Source organism: Tachypleus tridentatus, chromosome 13, assembly GCF_004210375.1.
Source record: "Tachypleus tridentatus isolate NWPU-2018 chromosome 13, ASM421037v1, whole genome shotgun sequence".
In the NCBI taxonomy this organism is placed as follows: domain Eukaryota; kingdom Metazoa; phylum Arthropoda; class Merostomata; order Xiphosura; family Limulidae; genus Tachypleus; species Tachypleus tridentatus.
The window spans coordinates 122,757,320-122,771,541 of NC_134837.1; positions in this window are offsets into that span (position 1 = coordinate 122,757,320).

Here is a 14,222-nt window from a genome sequence, read left to right on the forward strand (position 1 = left end):
TAAACTACGCCTCCTTAAAGCAGCCTAACATTACGTACCAGCAGGTGTATCCATCCGCTGGACGGAATTTACGTAAATTGACGACTAGTGAAAGGTTATCTTAGAACATGAAAACATACTTCCATTATACGTAACTGTAAAAAACGTCCACAGAAACCGAAAGCCGCGAAATTCGAAGTTGAAAATTTGTATTTATCTCTCAGTAAACTTCGATACCAAATTTGGTGAAGATCCATCTGCAGGAGGTGAAGCAGTGGTAACAAACGCCAATAAAAACTGCAAAACTGAATTTTAATGTACATCCACAAGGAGCATCTGAACTTCCATACCAAATTTGATGAAGGTATATCCACACCCTGCGAAGTAGTTACACGAACAGACAACAGACAGTACTATTATATTTCAAGAGACAGTACTATTATGTTTATATAGATTTAACAAAAATATGTTTTAAATTTTTCTCATCCATCCTCCAAATATGACTTTAAACTGTATCGGCTTAAGCAAAAAAATAATAAAACCAATAATAATAATGATAATAATAATAATAAGGCTGTTATTCTAAGCAAAACTTTAACTTTGTGTTTATGGCACAGCTACTAACACCACCTGCCATCGTCACTATTTTTTTAAATGTTGAGCAGAGGGGGGGAGCAATCAGGAAACAACACTACCAACCACGCTAAGGTGCTAACTGTTACTCTTTCAACACTCCCACAACTTAAATTGTGAGCAATATTTTAAGGTTCGCTAGCTCCGAAATCCAGACGGTCAACTCGTGCCCTACTGAGTAAAGTTTAAAACTGTGTTTTACGGAACAATAGTGTGGGTGAATCGTGAACAAAAGTCAACTTAAGTGTACGCAGAATCGGACCGAACGTTCACAGGGTGTCTCAGAATCTGGACTCAATGTGTTTCTAAAGAATTGTATCAGAATCTTTTGTTCAAACATCTGACATATTCATAATGTCATACACAAAATTTTTAAAACTACGAATCGTTCCGTATGATGCAATGGCCCGGTATGGTGAGGTGGTTTATTCGACTCCTAATCCGAGGGTTGTGGGTTCAAATCCTCGTCACACCAAACATGCTCGCCCTTTCAGAGTAGCCAAAGAGTTGGCGATGACTAGCTGCCTTCCCTCTAGTCTTATATTGCAAATTTAGGGATGGCGAGCGCAACCTCGTGTTGCTTTGCGCGAAATTCAAAACAAACAAACAGAAGTGCAAACTCACTGAAACTAGTGTAACTTTTAAAGTTTTATTTTATCTTTGACTAGAAATATCATAAACATTTAATAAGTATTAAAGGAAGTTATTAGTTCCTTCGCTTCGTCGGTATAAATTACAAATACTGTTTCAAATGTCAACAAATAAAACGTGTTTACAACAATGTTATTAACTCTGAAGTAAATGTGTGGTAACCTAGAAAATGTTGTCTAAAATAAATAACTCCCTATGTACTCGTTAATATAACAATCAAAAAGGGAGTTAAAAAGTACGGTTTTTTTTTTAGTTTAAGCTCTAGAACAAATATGCTTATCTCTCAAAATGTGTGGAGTGAATGGTCGGGTCTTGTTGATTAAAGTCTGTTAAGCCTAACATAAAACAATGAATTTGAAGAAGGAAATGTGTTTTGTATAAAATTAAATACCTGCTCCATCTTTTGACAGCATTTGATTGTGAAATAAATTTTTAAACAATTTACAAGCTGCTATGACCACACTACGATCTTTACCGAATAATTAGAGTTACCACACGTTTCGCACAATTTTGTCATTTATTAGCAGCGACTTTGGAAGAGCCACTTCAAATCAGTGAGCTTGTGGAAAATTAAATTTTGAGATGATTGAACCGTACAGTTATACACGTATGAAAGAGTTATATCTTGTGTGGATAGGCAAGAAGGGTTAGTTGGATTGTTTGTTTGAGGTCAAGCACAAAGCTACACAGTACATCTGTGCTCTCTTTATCCACCACGGATATCGAAATCTGATTTTCGCGTTGTAAGTCCGTAGATATACCGTTGTGATAGTGAGATGGGGGTGGAGACAGTTAAATGAAAACTGCACATCGAAAGTTCCCAAATTCTACTGTAAAATTTATTAGTATTTTCTACAGTTAGTAAACAATCTAATCACAGGTTTGAGCCGAACGAAAGGCTGCCAGCATGTATATATTTTCCAGTTGTTACGTTTCCTGATTGGTGGGCGATTTTGATTTCCTTTACAACTGTGTTTTCAGAGAAGTCATGCGTTTTGAGAGAATATTTGGATTTTGGTAATGTATGTTATAAAGTGTTCATGTAAGATGGTATTAGTTGTTAAAAAATCTAAATGTACCACCTAAAGCTAATATATGTAGGTTCATGTAGTTAACAATTGTAGGTTCGCCTATCATCTAATAAACGAAGGCTTACGTAACTAACAAACGAAGTTTCAAGTACCGTGTTTCTCCGATAATAAGACCTACCCATAAAATAAGACCTAGTGTGATTTTTGGGGATAGTTTTAATATAAGCCCTACCCTTAAAATAAGCCCTAGTTAAGAGTGGCAGGAAGAGGAAAGAAATAAAAAAAATTAATTTGTTAATTAGTTTAATAGTTAGTTAATTAGTTTGTTTAAATATTAATCAGTTAGTTTAATAGTTTAATAATAGTTTATTTTAAATGGTTAGTTTAATAGTTTTACTTTGTAACTTCATTTTTTTAATATATCAAAATAAGACATCCCCCGAAAATAAGCCCTAGTGTCATATTTTGGAGTGAAAATTAATATAAGCCCTGTCTTATTTTCGGAGAAACACGGTAGCTAATAAATGTGGGTTAACGTAACTAACCGAAAGCTCCACGTAACTAAGAGGTGGAGATTTAACAAACAAACAAACGTTCACACAACTATTATCAATAACCTTCAGGAGAATATTGATAGAGTTCATTCAATACATTAAAAAACCTCTACTTTCATGTTAAGATTACCTCCCCATCCAGTAATACTAGGTTTAATAGATATGAAGTTATGGACAGGTCACGCTTGAAAAGGAAAAATAATGGGTTTGTGTGATTCACTGTTTTGGTGTATTATGTTGGAAAGCGGTTCAATGGTGAATTAATAATGTTCACTGCTTTATGTTACACAATATATTTTCGTGATTGATACACCTGTTCACCAGTGTTCGGAAGTACAGTACATCCGGGACCTGTTCTTTCTTGCACGGCTTAACAATCTCTTCTGTTATTCTGCTTTCGTGTGAGTTTCTGTCCTTTGATAAATTTTAGTTTTTACGTTACTTATAGCAGTGTTTTATAGTGTTAAGGAAAATATTAATATTATAATTATATAAGACTTACAGTATTGTTGTAGAAGTTAATCGTTCAATATAGTCCATGAGCCAGGCCAAATGACTTTTTGGCAGCCATTTGTAAAGACGGCCACCGATTCATTAAAAATTATAAACAGTGCATGTTGTTTGAGAAGTTGGTATCTAAATCAAAAGAAACTTTGAATCACACCGCTAAAAAACGGGTTTCGATACCTGTGGTGGGCAGAATACAGATAGCCCATTGTGTAGCTTTGTGCTTAATTCTAAACAAACAATAAGTACCTAAATGTAATAGTGACCTGCAACTACAGTTACTTTGTGGTAACTGTGTTATTATTTAGAACTATATTTTATGAATTTGGTCTTAAATTTTGCGCAGTTTTTAACGTAAAACATAAGCCACTGTATGATGTGAATAGTTACTTGAACGTAATGCTCATTGTTTTTTCTACACTCTACGTTATGTTTATGTACAAATATTAAACCTTTAAACATAATAAATTCTGAGCTGTATGATTTTCACGACCACCCTTTCACTTTGTAGTACACAAGTATCCCAGCATGCTTTACTACTGATGTTACGTATTACAGTTTGATATAGTCTGAAACTCAGTTAAATGATAATTTAAATTTAGAAGTTAATTAAATGTCGATGTGTTAAGTTTATTATATTTGTTAACAAATATATTTTAATATAAAAACAATAAAGCAATGATTATTATAATGGTTATTACAAATATTGATTTATATTCAAATGTTTTACTAATAAAATTGAATTTTCTATCTGATCCGAAACTTCTTTGATATCCTATCCAGGGTTCTTTATGAGTGAATTAATTTCAAGTTGATATCGGTACAATTCATTTCACGGGAACTAGCTAGCTCTTCGCTGATCACACGTGAGTTTTTCACGGCTGGAGTTATATACTGTCTTTGTAAAAAATCCCAACGTCGAATGTTAATCTGCTGAAGTCGAACGGTTTGTAATGTTTGAAATCTGAGGTTTATTGGTATACCAATTATAGTTTGTTTGTTTGTTTGTTTTTGGAATTTCGCACAAAGCTACTCGAGGGCTATCTGTGCTAGCCGTCCCTAATTTAGCAGTGTAAGACTAGAGGAAAGGCAGCTAGTCATCACCACCCACCGCCAACTCTTGGGCTACTCTTTTACCAACGAATTGTGGGATTGACCGTTACATTATAACGCTCCCACGGCTGGGAGGGCGAGCATGTTTGGCGCGAACCCGCGACCCTCGGATTACGAGTCGCACGCCTTACGCGCTAGGCCATGCCAGGCCACCAATTATAGCAAACAAAGAATATATATACTGTCTCTCGGCGTTACGTTGGATACGTTTTATAAGTGTGAGGCGAGTTTATAGAAATTTCATCTTGCACAAAAATGCTAACAAGATGCTAGTGTTTTCGTACACACGTATATTATTGATTCTTACACTCGAAAATCTACAGTTGTGGTGAATAGGCGGGAATTTCGCAGTACACTTTTAACAGTATAAATTATATGCATTTCTAAATTTAACTCACTCGAACGTCAACATTAAAATAAACATAGTATAGTAAATGGCCTGGCATGGCTCGCCCTCCCAGCCGTGGGGCGTTATAATGTTACGGTCAATCCCACTATTCGTTAGTAAAAGAGTAGCCCAAGAGTTAGTGGTGGGTGGTGATGACTAGCTGCCTTCCCTCTAGTCTTACACTGCTAAATTAGGGACGGCTCGGTGCAGTGGGCTAACAACCTACTCACTTAAATACTTTTTGAAGAATCTTGACGTGTATGGCTTGTTAATGTCTCTGTGCCTGTTCGGTCTGAGGAGGTGGATTCCTTCTTCTCAGGTTGGACAGGTTTTTGATAATGCAGACCTATACAGTCTTTGATGGCGACTTCAACTGTGTACTGGATCTTCATCTTTACAAGATTGTAGGTAATCCTCTTTCTGGTTATCAGTGTATGTGGTCTCTACGTACGGTACTGATTGGCGTGTGCTGCAGGGGTTTGCTTTTGTGGCCACTTGGACTGGTCAGGGCATTTCTTATACCTTGGACAGGTTTTATGTAGCACCTAGCCTGAGCAGCGCTGCGGTTTACCATGTTGGAGATGTCTCATTTTAAATGTCCAACCATTGGAGACTTCTCATTACATTCCAGGACTTTGTCCCAGTTTTTTGGGGCCTTGGTGTGTGGAGGCTCAACGTCTCCCTTCTTGTCGTTGATGAGGTTGGAGACAAATTGATTGCCTGGGTCTGGGAGATTTGTTCTGTTGAGTCTGTCGACGAGTCATGGTGGGCAGGTTTCAAGGATGCCTGTGCCTCCTTGTTGAGACAAGCTGGCATAGAACATTTGCAAGCCTGCCACCTGGCCTTGTAAGACAAGCAGGACATCTTATCTGCCTTGCTTCATGGCACACTAATGGATTGCTGGGTCCTTTTGGACATTGAGTACCTTTGTGAGGAAGTATATTTGGAGCATTCCAAACTGTTTTGTGCAGGAATTGTCTCTAGTCTAATGGAATCTCTTGATCCTAGAAGCGTTACCTGAGTTCTACTGTACATGAGTGGAGAGGGCCAAGACCACACATCTCCAGTCTGATGTTGGAGAATGGTCAATCATCATCTGACATTCACCCATAGACGAGGGGTTATAGAGCGACATTACTTGGTTTGTGCATTCCCTCGACCCTTTCTTTCATGATCAGCTGGTGTAACCCATCATCTTGGGTTAATGTTGGTTGGTTATTAGGTCCATGCTACTTGGTAAATGTCCTGGGCTGGATGGATTACTGGTGGAATTCTATCTCCACTTATGGCATGTTGTCAGACCCTTCTTACCCAGACTTTTCAGCTGTCTGACTAGGGGCCCATGCTGCCAGCAACACGGGACAGGTTCATTACTCTTATCTGTAAGGATCCCAGCCAGTCAGAAGATCTTTCCATGTGGCATCCAATATCTCTCTTGAATGAGGATGCAAAGATTATTTCGAAAGTCCTGTGTACTCATTTGGGTGCAGTTATGCCTTCCTTGGTTCACTGCACTCAGACAAGCAGCATGTGGGGCAGAAGCATCCAACAAAATCTGGTTCTTCTCGGGGACCTGTTCTATTACATCACGGACAGGGATGTAATCGACCTTTGTGTTCCGCGACCAGAGCAAAGCTTTTGATCAAGTTAACCACAAATTTTTGTGGGTCATTCTGGAGACGTGTGGCCTTTTGTGCAAGCCTCGTACGTGACCACTTCGAGCAGACTCTTGATTAATGGATGCCTGACATCATCCTTTCTCATCTTACTGGGAGTTCATCAGGGTTGTCTGTTGTCACCCTCGCTTTATGCATTGGTGATCAAGTGCCTGCTCTCTTAACTGTATCACTTGTTGTTGGTGCATGGTCTCTAGTTGCCGGGAGGGTATGAGTGTCAAGTATTTTCCTCATTCTCAACAACCTTAGGTTTTACACTGGCCATTGTCCATCATTATTCTTGGACCAGTGCTGCCAATCTCAACTATGTCAAGTCTCTTGCTTTGGAGTTCGTTTTCTTGGTTGCCTTGGGGGAGGTGGTGCAGCGTGACAGTTCGGCAGTGCACGATTACCGCTACTGCCCTGCTAACAAGTTTGTCAGGTCAGAGGTGGTAAGGAAAAGATACTCCCCTTGGTCTGGTACCTTGGGGCTATTCTTCCTCTGGATGACTGCACTGCACGATCTATTTAGCACCATGTCTTTGCCTTCCCAGTGCCTTTCTCTCCTTCTGTCAACCATCTTTTGCTGTCTGTCCTTGGAGGGTCATTCCTGTTGCCATCTGACTAGATGCTTGGTTGGTATGGGGTGCAGGATCTTTGGTGTTCTACTGAGCCTGCAAACAGCGATGTGTTTTGACCCTCCTTCCTGATATGTGGACGCTGCTGCGAGCAATCAGGCAATATCGTGTCGCGTCCCCCGATGTTCTGACAGACTTCCGTTCACTCTACCGCCTGCTGGTCCTTGAATGTACCCATAGGATTGAGTAACACCACCTTGCTCTGCCGTGGAACATTATTTGGAGCTGTGTTGTGCTTCATCATGTTAATAAATACCTCTAGGCCTTCAACTGGCACGTTGCACATAACATTCTTCCGGTGAGCGAGCGTACGTTTCTGTGGAAGTTTCCTACAACTGAGATGTGTCCTTTGTGCCACTCTCAGGTGGAGTTTGTTATGCACAGGTCGGTCCTCTGTCCGACGTCGGTGGAGATCTGGGAAAGGGTGGCCTGCCTTTTGTTCCAATGTGTATGTATATATGCATATACAGTGTATATACGTTTTTTAATTTTTCTATCCACAGTATGTATCGCGTTTTATTTTTTCATTATCATGATTAATTGTAATGCTATTTTTGTTGTAAATAAATTCAAAATTGGGAATTGTAATTAATACTTTAGTTTGTATGAATTATAGGTTTTAGAGTAGGCTTTGAGGGAAATGTTTTTGTTTCATTAATAAGGTTGGTATGGATTAAAATTTTACGGTAAGTAACTAGTTTTGTCAAAGAATTTTAAGACCTTACTTAAATGTTTGTTTGTTTTTTGAATACCACTTGTACTAAGTTTACAGGTTTTAATTTCCGAATAATAAAACAATTAAACTTTGTAAAAAAAAAAAAAGGTAAAATCTTTAAATACAGTCGTCATATCTTTCGAAACTTCTTTCATCAATATTCTGTTATTTGTAGATGCAAATTACTTTGACATCTTTGCTCTTCAATAAAACAAAAGGAGGGAACTTCTACTGAATTATGTACTAATTTATTTTCTCTAGTCATTTCTATATTTATGTATAAAGAGATCCAATAGGTTTCTCTCTACTGTGTACACAATTGATTTTGAGAGTTATAAGCTTTCAATATTGCCAATCAACTTGCTTTCTCATGTATGGTTATATGTTTCCCTTATATTTGGAACTCCAACTACTGATATAATATTTATTTAGACTTTAACTTCTCTCTTGGGCAATATTATAAGTATCTTTGGCCATCGTCCAAGATCCATCTAGTAGGTCGCATTTCTTGTAGTACACGTAACCTTTAATTTGAAATTTCGAGCAAAACTATCAGATGGCTATCTGCATTATCCGTACCTAATCTTAGAAGTAATAAACTAGAGAAGGTTGCTAGCCAACGTTATTTACTCTTCACCAGATAATAGTGAGGCTATAACCTTGCGAGAGAAGAAGACAATTCACTTTCTATAACTGGAATTGAATTCATTATCAACATATTGTGAACGAGGATATTTTCTCTTCACACACACACACATCTGAAGCAAGAATAAAATTTGTTTTGGAACACTTCATTAATCAGTCCATTTGAACCTCGCTCTGGTTCAGTAGTTAGTATGAGGCGTTTTTCTCAATACCTCTCTCTCTCCATGTACTTACTGAACAAAAAATATCTGCACAAATTTCGTATAATTGCTCTTACTTTCTTATTTTATTTTAAGCATCACTTGTTTTTACAAGAAATTTAAGTCTATCACTAGTATTCCTTACGATGTTAGGACTAAAAACTTGTCCCTAGAGTTTCTTGAAAAGAACGGTTTTTACTGACACCGTACGCGATAGTAAATTTAGGTAATAATAGTATCTTGTTTCCGACTTTTTTAAATCTAAGTTTCATACTTCCTGTCAAAAACATTTTCTATTGTTAAAACAACTTCGGCAGTTTAAAGAATGGCTTTGTAAACAAACTAATAAAAATCGCAACTAATTTAATTTATTCGGCTATGAAACTCTTTATCAGTGATTACGTCATCACATGATTCACGAATTGGTTCCTATTTTGTTTCTACAGTAACATAGATGTCGTATCTTCCGTCTTTGGATGGTAAGATTCAAAAACAATTTATATTTTAAAAATATCAATGTTAAATAATAATAATTAAACATAAAATTTAAGGTATGTTTTGTTCTTTAGAAAACGTTAATTTTAAAATTAGCAGTTCTGCACTTCTTGAATCACTTGCAATTATTTTTAACAAAGACTAGATGGTGCTCCTTTTCGGGTATTCAATTGTAGGATTGTAAGGTCATTAACAATTAACAGTAGTTGAACAGTTTTCAGAAAATATATTCCAATTAATACTGTCCATCCGCAATAGAAGGCGCTGGTGTATAAGCTGACTTGCTGAGGCTATAAAACCAGCATGAAAAATGTAATTTTTATTTTGAATATTAATAGTTAATGATCCATAGTGGAACATTCTGTGTGCCTACACTTCAAGAAAGGGTTTGAATCTAAGGTTGAAACGTTGTTTTGTACTTTATTTTAATTATAGTGCTAATACCCATATTAGCCGTATTGAAAATACAGTATTATACACTGGTTTTAAAATCGTAAATTCCAGTTAGCTCGGCCTCTTCTTGAGATCGTAGAATGGTAGAAACCAACAACAATGATAGTTAAGGAAGATGAAATATAAAAATGGCAAGGTATTTAAAACAAAAAACAACTTCGTGTTGTAGTCTCTGTTACTCACGGAATGGTGATTGTTTTCTTTAACTTAATTTTTCTATAAGCTACAAAGAGAACTGAAAATTAATTCTACTTAATTTTGTGCGTATGGGGAAGGGAGGTCAAAACTTTTTCTCTAATATCTTGTACTCTGATTTGTGGAGGCCCTAAATATCTCATGATCGCTGTTTCCTAACGCCAACAAACACTGGACGCCACCGTTTACTTTAACATGTCCTTTCTGCAAACACTCGTCATCGGAACCTACTGTGCTTGTCAGATAAAGCTAAGCTGTTACACTAAACACTATGCTGATCATATAGTCCCTTAAGAATAATCATTATTTATAGAAGTTAATAATAGCATTTTCCCAACCAAGTTATATTTGTCCTTTGCCCTATTCATTGCCGCTTAGATACTTCTTACATTTCGTAGCTGTTTAGGCAGACTGGAATACATCCAACATAGTATAGTGGTGGTTGGAACACTGAGTCACTTGTTACAACAACTGTTGTGGTGTGAACAGCTGTTTAAAAGCGGTTGAAGCATAACTAACTACATTTCCCGTAACACTGGTATTAGACCTACATTTCTGAAAGCTATGTTCTTTGTTTCAGCCCTTTTACCAGGGTTTGTATAAAGTTTCAAGTAATACTGTGTTTTTATAAATCCTTAAACAGAATAAAGTGTAGTGTTGAAAATAATGCACCTAATACTAAACAATTGTAACTTTCAATGTCACATACACCATAGAACTGGTGACCTGTTTTAACAAGGCTTCAGTAGGAAAAAGTGTTAAAGGTGAATTTTACAGAAAAAAGAAAACTTTGCAGTCAAAAGAACTACTCATACTGATTAATTTTGCAGGTTCACATTTTTTAAAAAAATATGTGCTAATAAATGAAACATAGAACTTGGTGCAGAAAGAGCTCTTTCCGAGCGGCAATCCGAACGTTTTAGTTTTTACGTTTGACGCTAGGAAAGGTACTGTGACGTAATAGTTACCAAACAAACCGTCAACGCCAGCGCGTTGAATGTAAATACACATGGCCAGTGCATATGGAGAAACCTGTACGCAGCAGGCTGAGATCAGTCCTCAGCTCTACGCGAGGAAAGATGGTGGGGACGATCCTGTCTACTGCCGATGGTTTTTTCAGTCCCAACCTGCCTGGCTTGAAACCCAAGGAATCCAAAACAGTGGGATTCGACACAAAACATGAGCGTTCAAAGTGATCTTGACAAAGCTTTGCATGGTGTGAAGGAGTCCAGTTCTTCCTATTGACCATCTGCACCCACTGTCGCCACCTTGTCGGTTCCTTCTCCTTGCACGGAAACGAAAAGAAGCTTTTGCTCGATGCCGAACCGTTTTCACAACCATAAGCAACGCAGTAAACCATGTTATAATAAAACAAACATAAAGTAGCAATATCAAGAAAAAAATAATCTTACAAAGTATGTAATCCGAAAAAAAGCACCGATAGATTTACATAAAACACCAGCACTAAAAGGAACAAAATGGTCGGCCCGTAACGAAGCGTCTTTGGCAACTATTACGTCATAGTTGTAAAACGTCACGGAAACAGCCGAACGACCGAGAGGAACTTGAGTTCGTGGACCCGCATATTTTGTGTCATTTATTACTCAAAAACTAAAGTGTTTAAAAATATGGCAACCACACAGGAATTATACTTAACCAAAGTACAGTTTCTAATGCAATTATTAAATTTGCTGAAAATTCACCTTTAACTTTACAGAGTCTAATAAGTATTATGTATATATTTTGGTCACTACTTTCTACTTAAAGCATGATGGGTAGGAGCTGTTCTCGTGTATTAGGAATTTACTTGTTTTCTAACAAGTAATATTTTATTATTAATAATTGGGGAGAATGATTAATGCTTGTCTGGTTTGGTTTCTTAAATCAAATAACCTCCTCTAACTCACCCAGTGTGGCTTTCAATGACAGCATTCCACCGTGGACCACCTGATTCAACTTAAAATCAATTAGAGAAGTCTTTCTCAAGCGGATTTTCTTTTTTATCAACCTGAAAGGCATATAATACTATGTGGAAGTATGGTACTTTGTGAGATGTCCACTTATATGGGTTGCATAACCTTTTGTCAGTTTTTGCCCAAAAAATTAATGAACTGACGATTTCAAGTTCGTGTGGGTTTAACTCTTTCCTACAGGAACTTGGAAATTCTCAGGGCTATCTTAAGTGTCGCACTTTTCCTTATAAAGATTAACTCCATTACAAGACAACTCCGTCCTACAGTTACAAATTGACTGTCGACGACTCTCGCATTTCGTGTCAGTCATCAAATATGATGTTCATTGCTCAGTAGCTGCAGATTGCCCTTAATCATTTATAGAAGTAAACCACGGCAAACTGTTTTACCTTTACTCTTTCTAAACCCATTTACATGTACTTCCACCAATGTGGTATTCACCCTGATCCTGAGCTGCCTTGGTGAAGTTGTGCTTCTTATAAACTGACTTTCATTCCACACGTCAAGCAGCTACGTGTTAAGTGTACAAGGACACCGAACATCCTCTGTGTTATCTCTTCCATCTCTTGGGAAGTGGATCGATGTGTTATGCTAAAAATATTTTGTCTTCTCATTTGATCGAAAGTGGACTATGGGTCTCTAGTTTATGACTCTGCGAGAACCTCGGCTTTTAAAACGTTGGACCATCTGGGGTTTTGACTCTGCACTTATCCATTCCATAAACTGATTCTCGTGAACCTCCTCTACACCTCTGCCGTTTCCAGTGGTCTTTGCTGTATGCTTTAAAACTTCGATTCTTATCACAGTATCCCACCCGAGGCTGTTTTCTTTCCTCAGCGAGCCATGCTTTTTCAGAATAAACGTTCTGCTATTATTCCTTTTAGCCTTCGTATTCTGGCCCATCTGGCTGAATTTGGCCTGTTCTTGGATGACATTACTGTCTCCACTGGCCAGCCTATTCCACCATGACATAATTACCACTTGAAATGTGACCCTTTTTTTTTTGAGTCATCTGAAGGCGGATACTTCTGATTGAAGGCTCTGCCATGGTTTGTTGTGGTTTAGTGATTGTACACAGGATCCCCTTTATAGCTTATATTTACTGTGGAATTGTATGCCATTTCTCTTGCCCTGGATCATGTAGAAGCTATGCACTACACGAAGTGTACTATTTGTGTCAACTGGCTTTTCTCTCTCCTGGCCCTGGAATTGCTTCACGTTAGTTCTCATCCTATTGTCGTCGATATTCAAAACTGACTGGTCTACTTCTCTTTATCATCTATTTCTATCCAATTTTTCTGGATGCCAGGCCACGTCGGTATTCACGAGAACGACCTCGCAGCTAATTTTGTCTGCTCTGGTGCTATCGCTGCCGTGCCTGTTCCACACATGGACTATAGTCCTTTATTTAAGGCTCGGCTCTGCACCATTTGGCAGTCGACTTGGAGTGAGCAAAATGATAAACATTTTCAGATGAAACATTCTATTGGACTTCTGCCATCTTGTTTCTGTAAGGGTCAGAAGGATGATGTTACCCTGACTAGACTACACATTGGTTACAGATTTTGGACTCTTCGTCTTTTTTTATTTGGAACTGATGCATCAATGTGTGTTCTATGTGATACTCAAATCACAATAGCCCACATTTTACCGTTTTGCGATCGTGGGTGACGGCACAACTTGACACATTTTTTACCATGGGTTTACTCTTAACGTTTGACGGTATTATTGGCGATGGTAAAACTGTCCAGCTTACAGTTATTTTTTGTTTATTTATTTTTTGTTGCTTAAATCATTATAACAAAAACTGCACGGTAAACTAAACAAAGTTAAGGTTTATCAATAAACTTATGATCATGTACCTAACACATCGAAACCTTAAGCTTCATAAATCAGGATATTTACGAAACTGCCATTTTCTCTGAAACACTTTTTAAAACATTAATCAAACTAACTGCGTCTAAACAAAAACTTTTTGTACACTTTATCAATTATGTTAAAAAAAAAACACGTAGACTAAGAGAATTTGATAGAAGCGAAATTTAAAAACCGAGCATTTCCGAAATGTGGACGCTTCGAACACACTCGATTTATAGGGTTTTATTTCGTTTCCATATGTTTTACCCAGACACCCAATTAACCCTAAAGATGCCACCTCACGCTATTTGGTCACGTGCTATGTGACGTCACTGCCACCTTAGACTACCTCGGGCACAAGGAGGTCATGTGACCACATAGTTCACCACCAGAGGGTGAACTGGCATTTCCAATGAGTTATCAAGGGGCAGATAGATTTAGAAAATAACACCAGCGTACGTTAGTAATAACGGCTGTGTTGCTATGGGGATTCATAGAAAAGGACGATGAGGTCACCTATGATGTTTGGACAGATTGTTC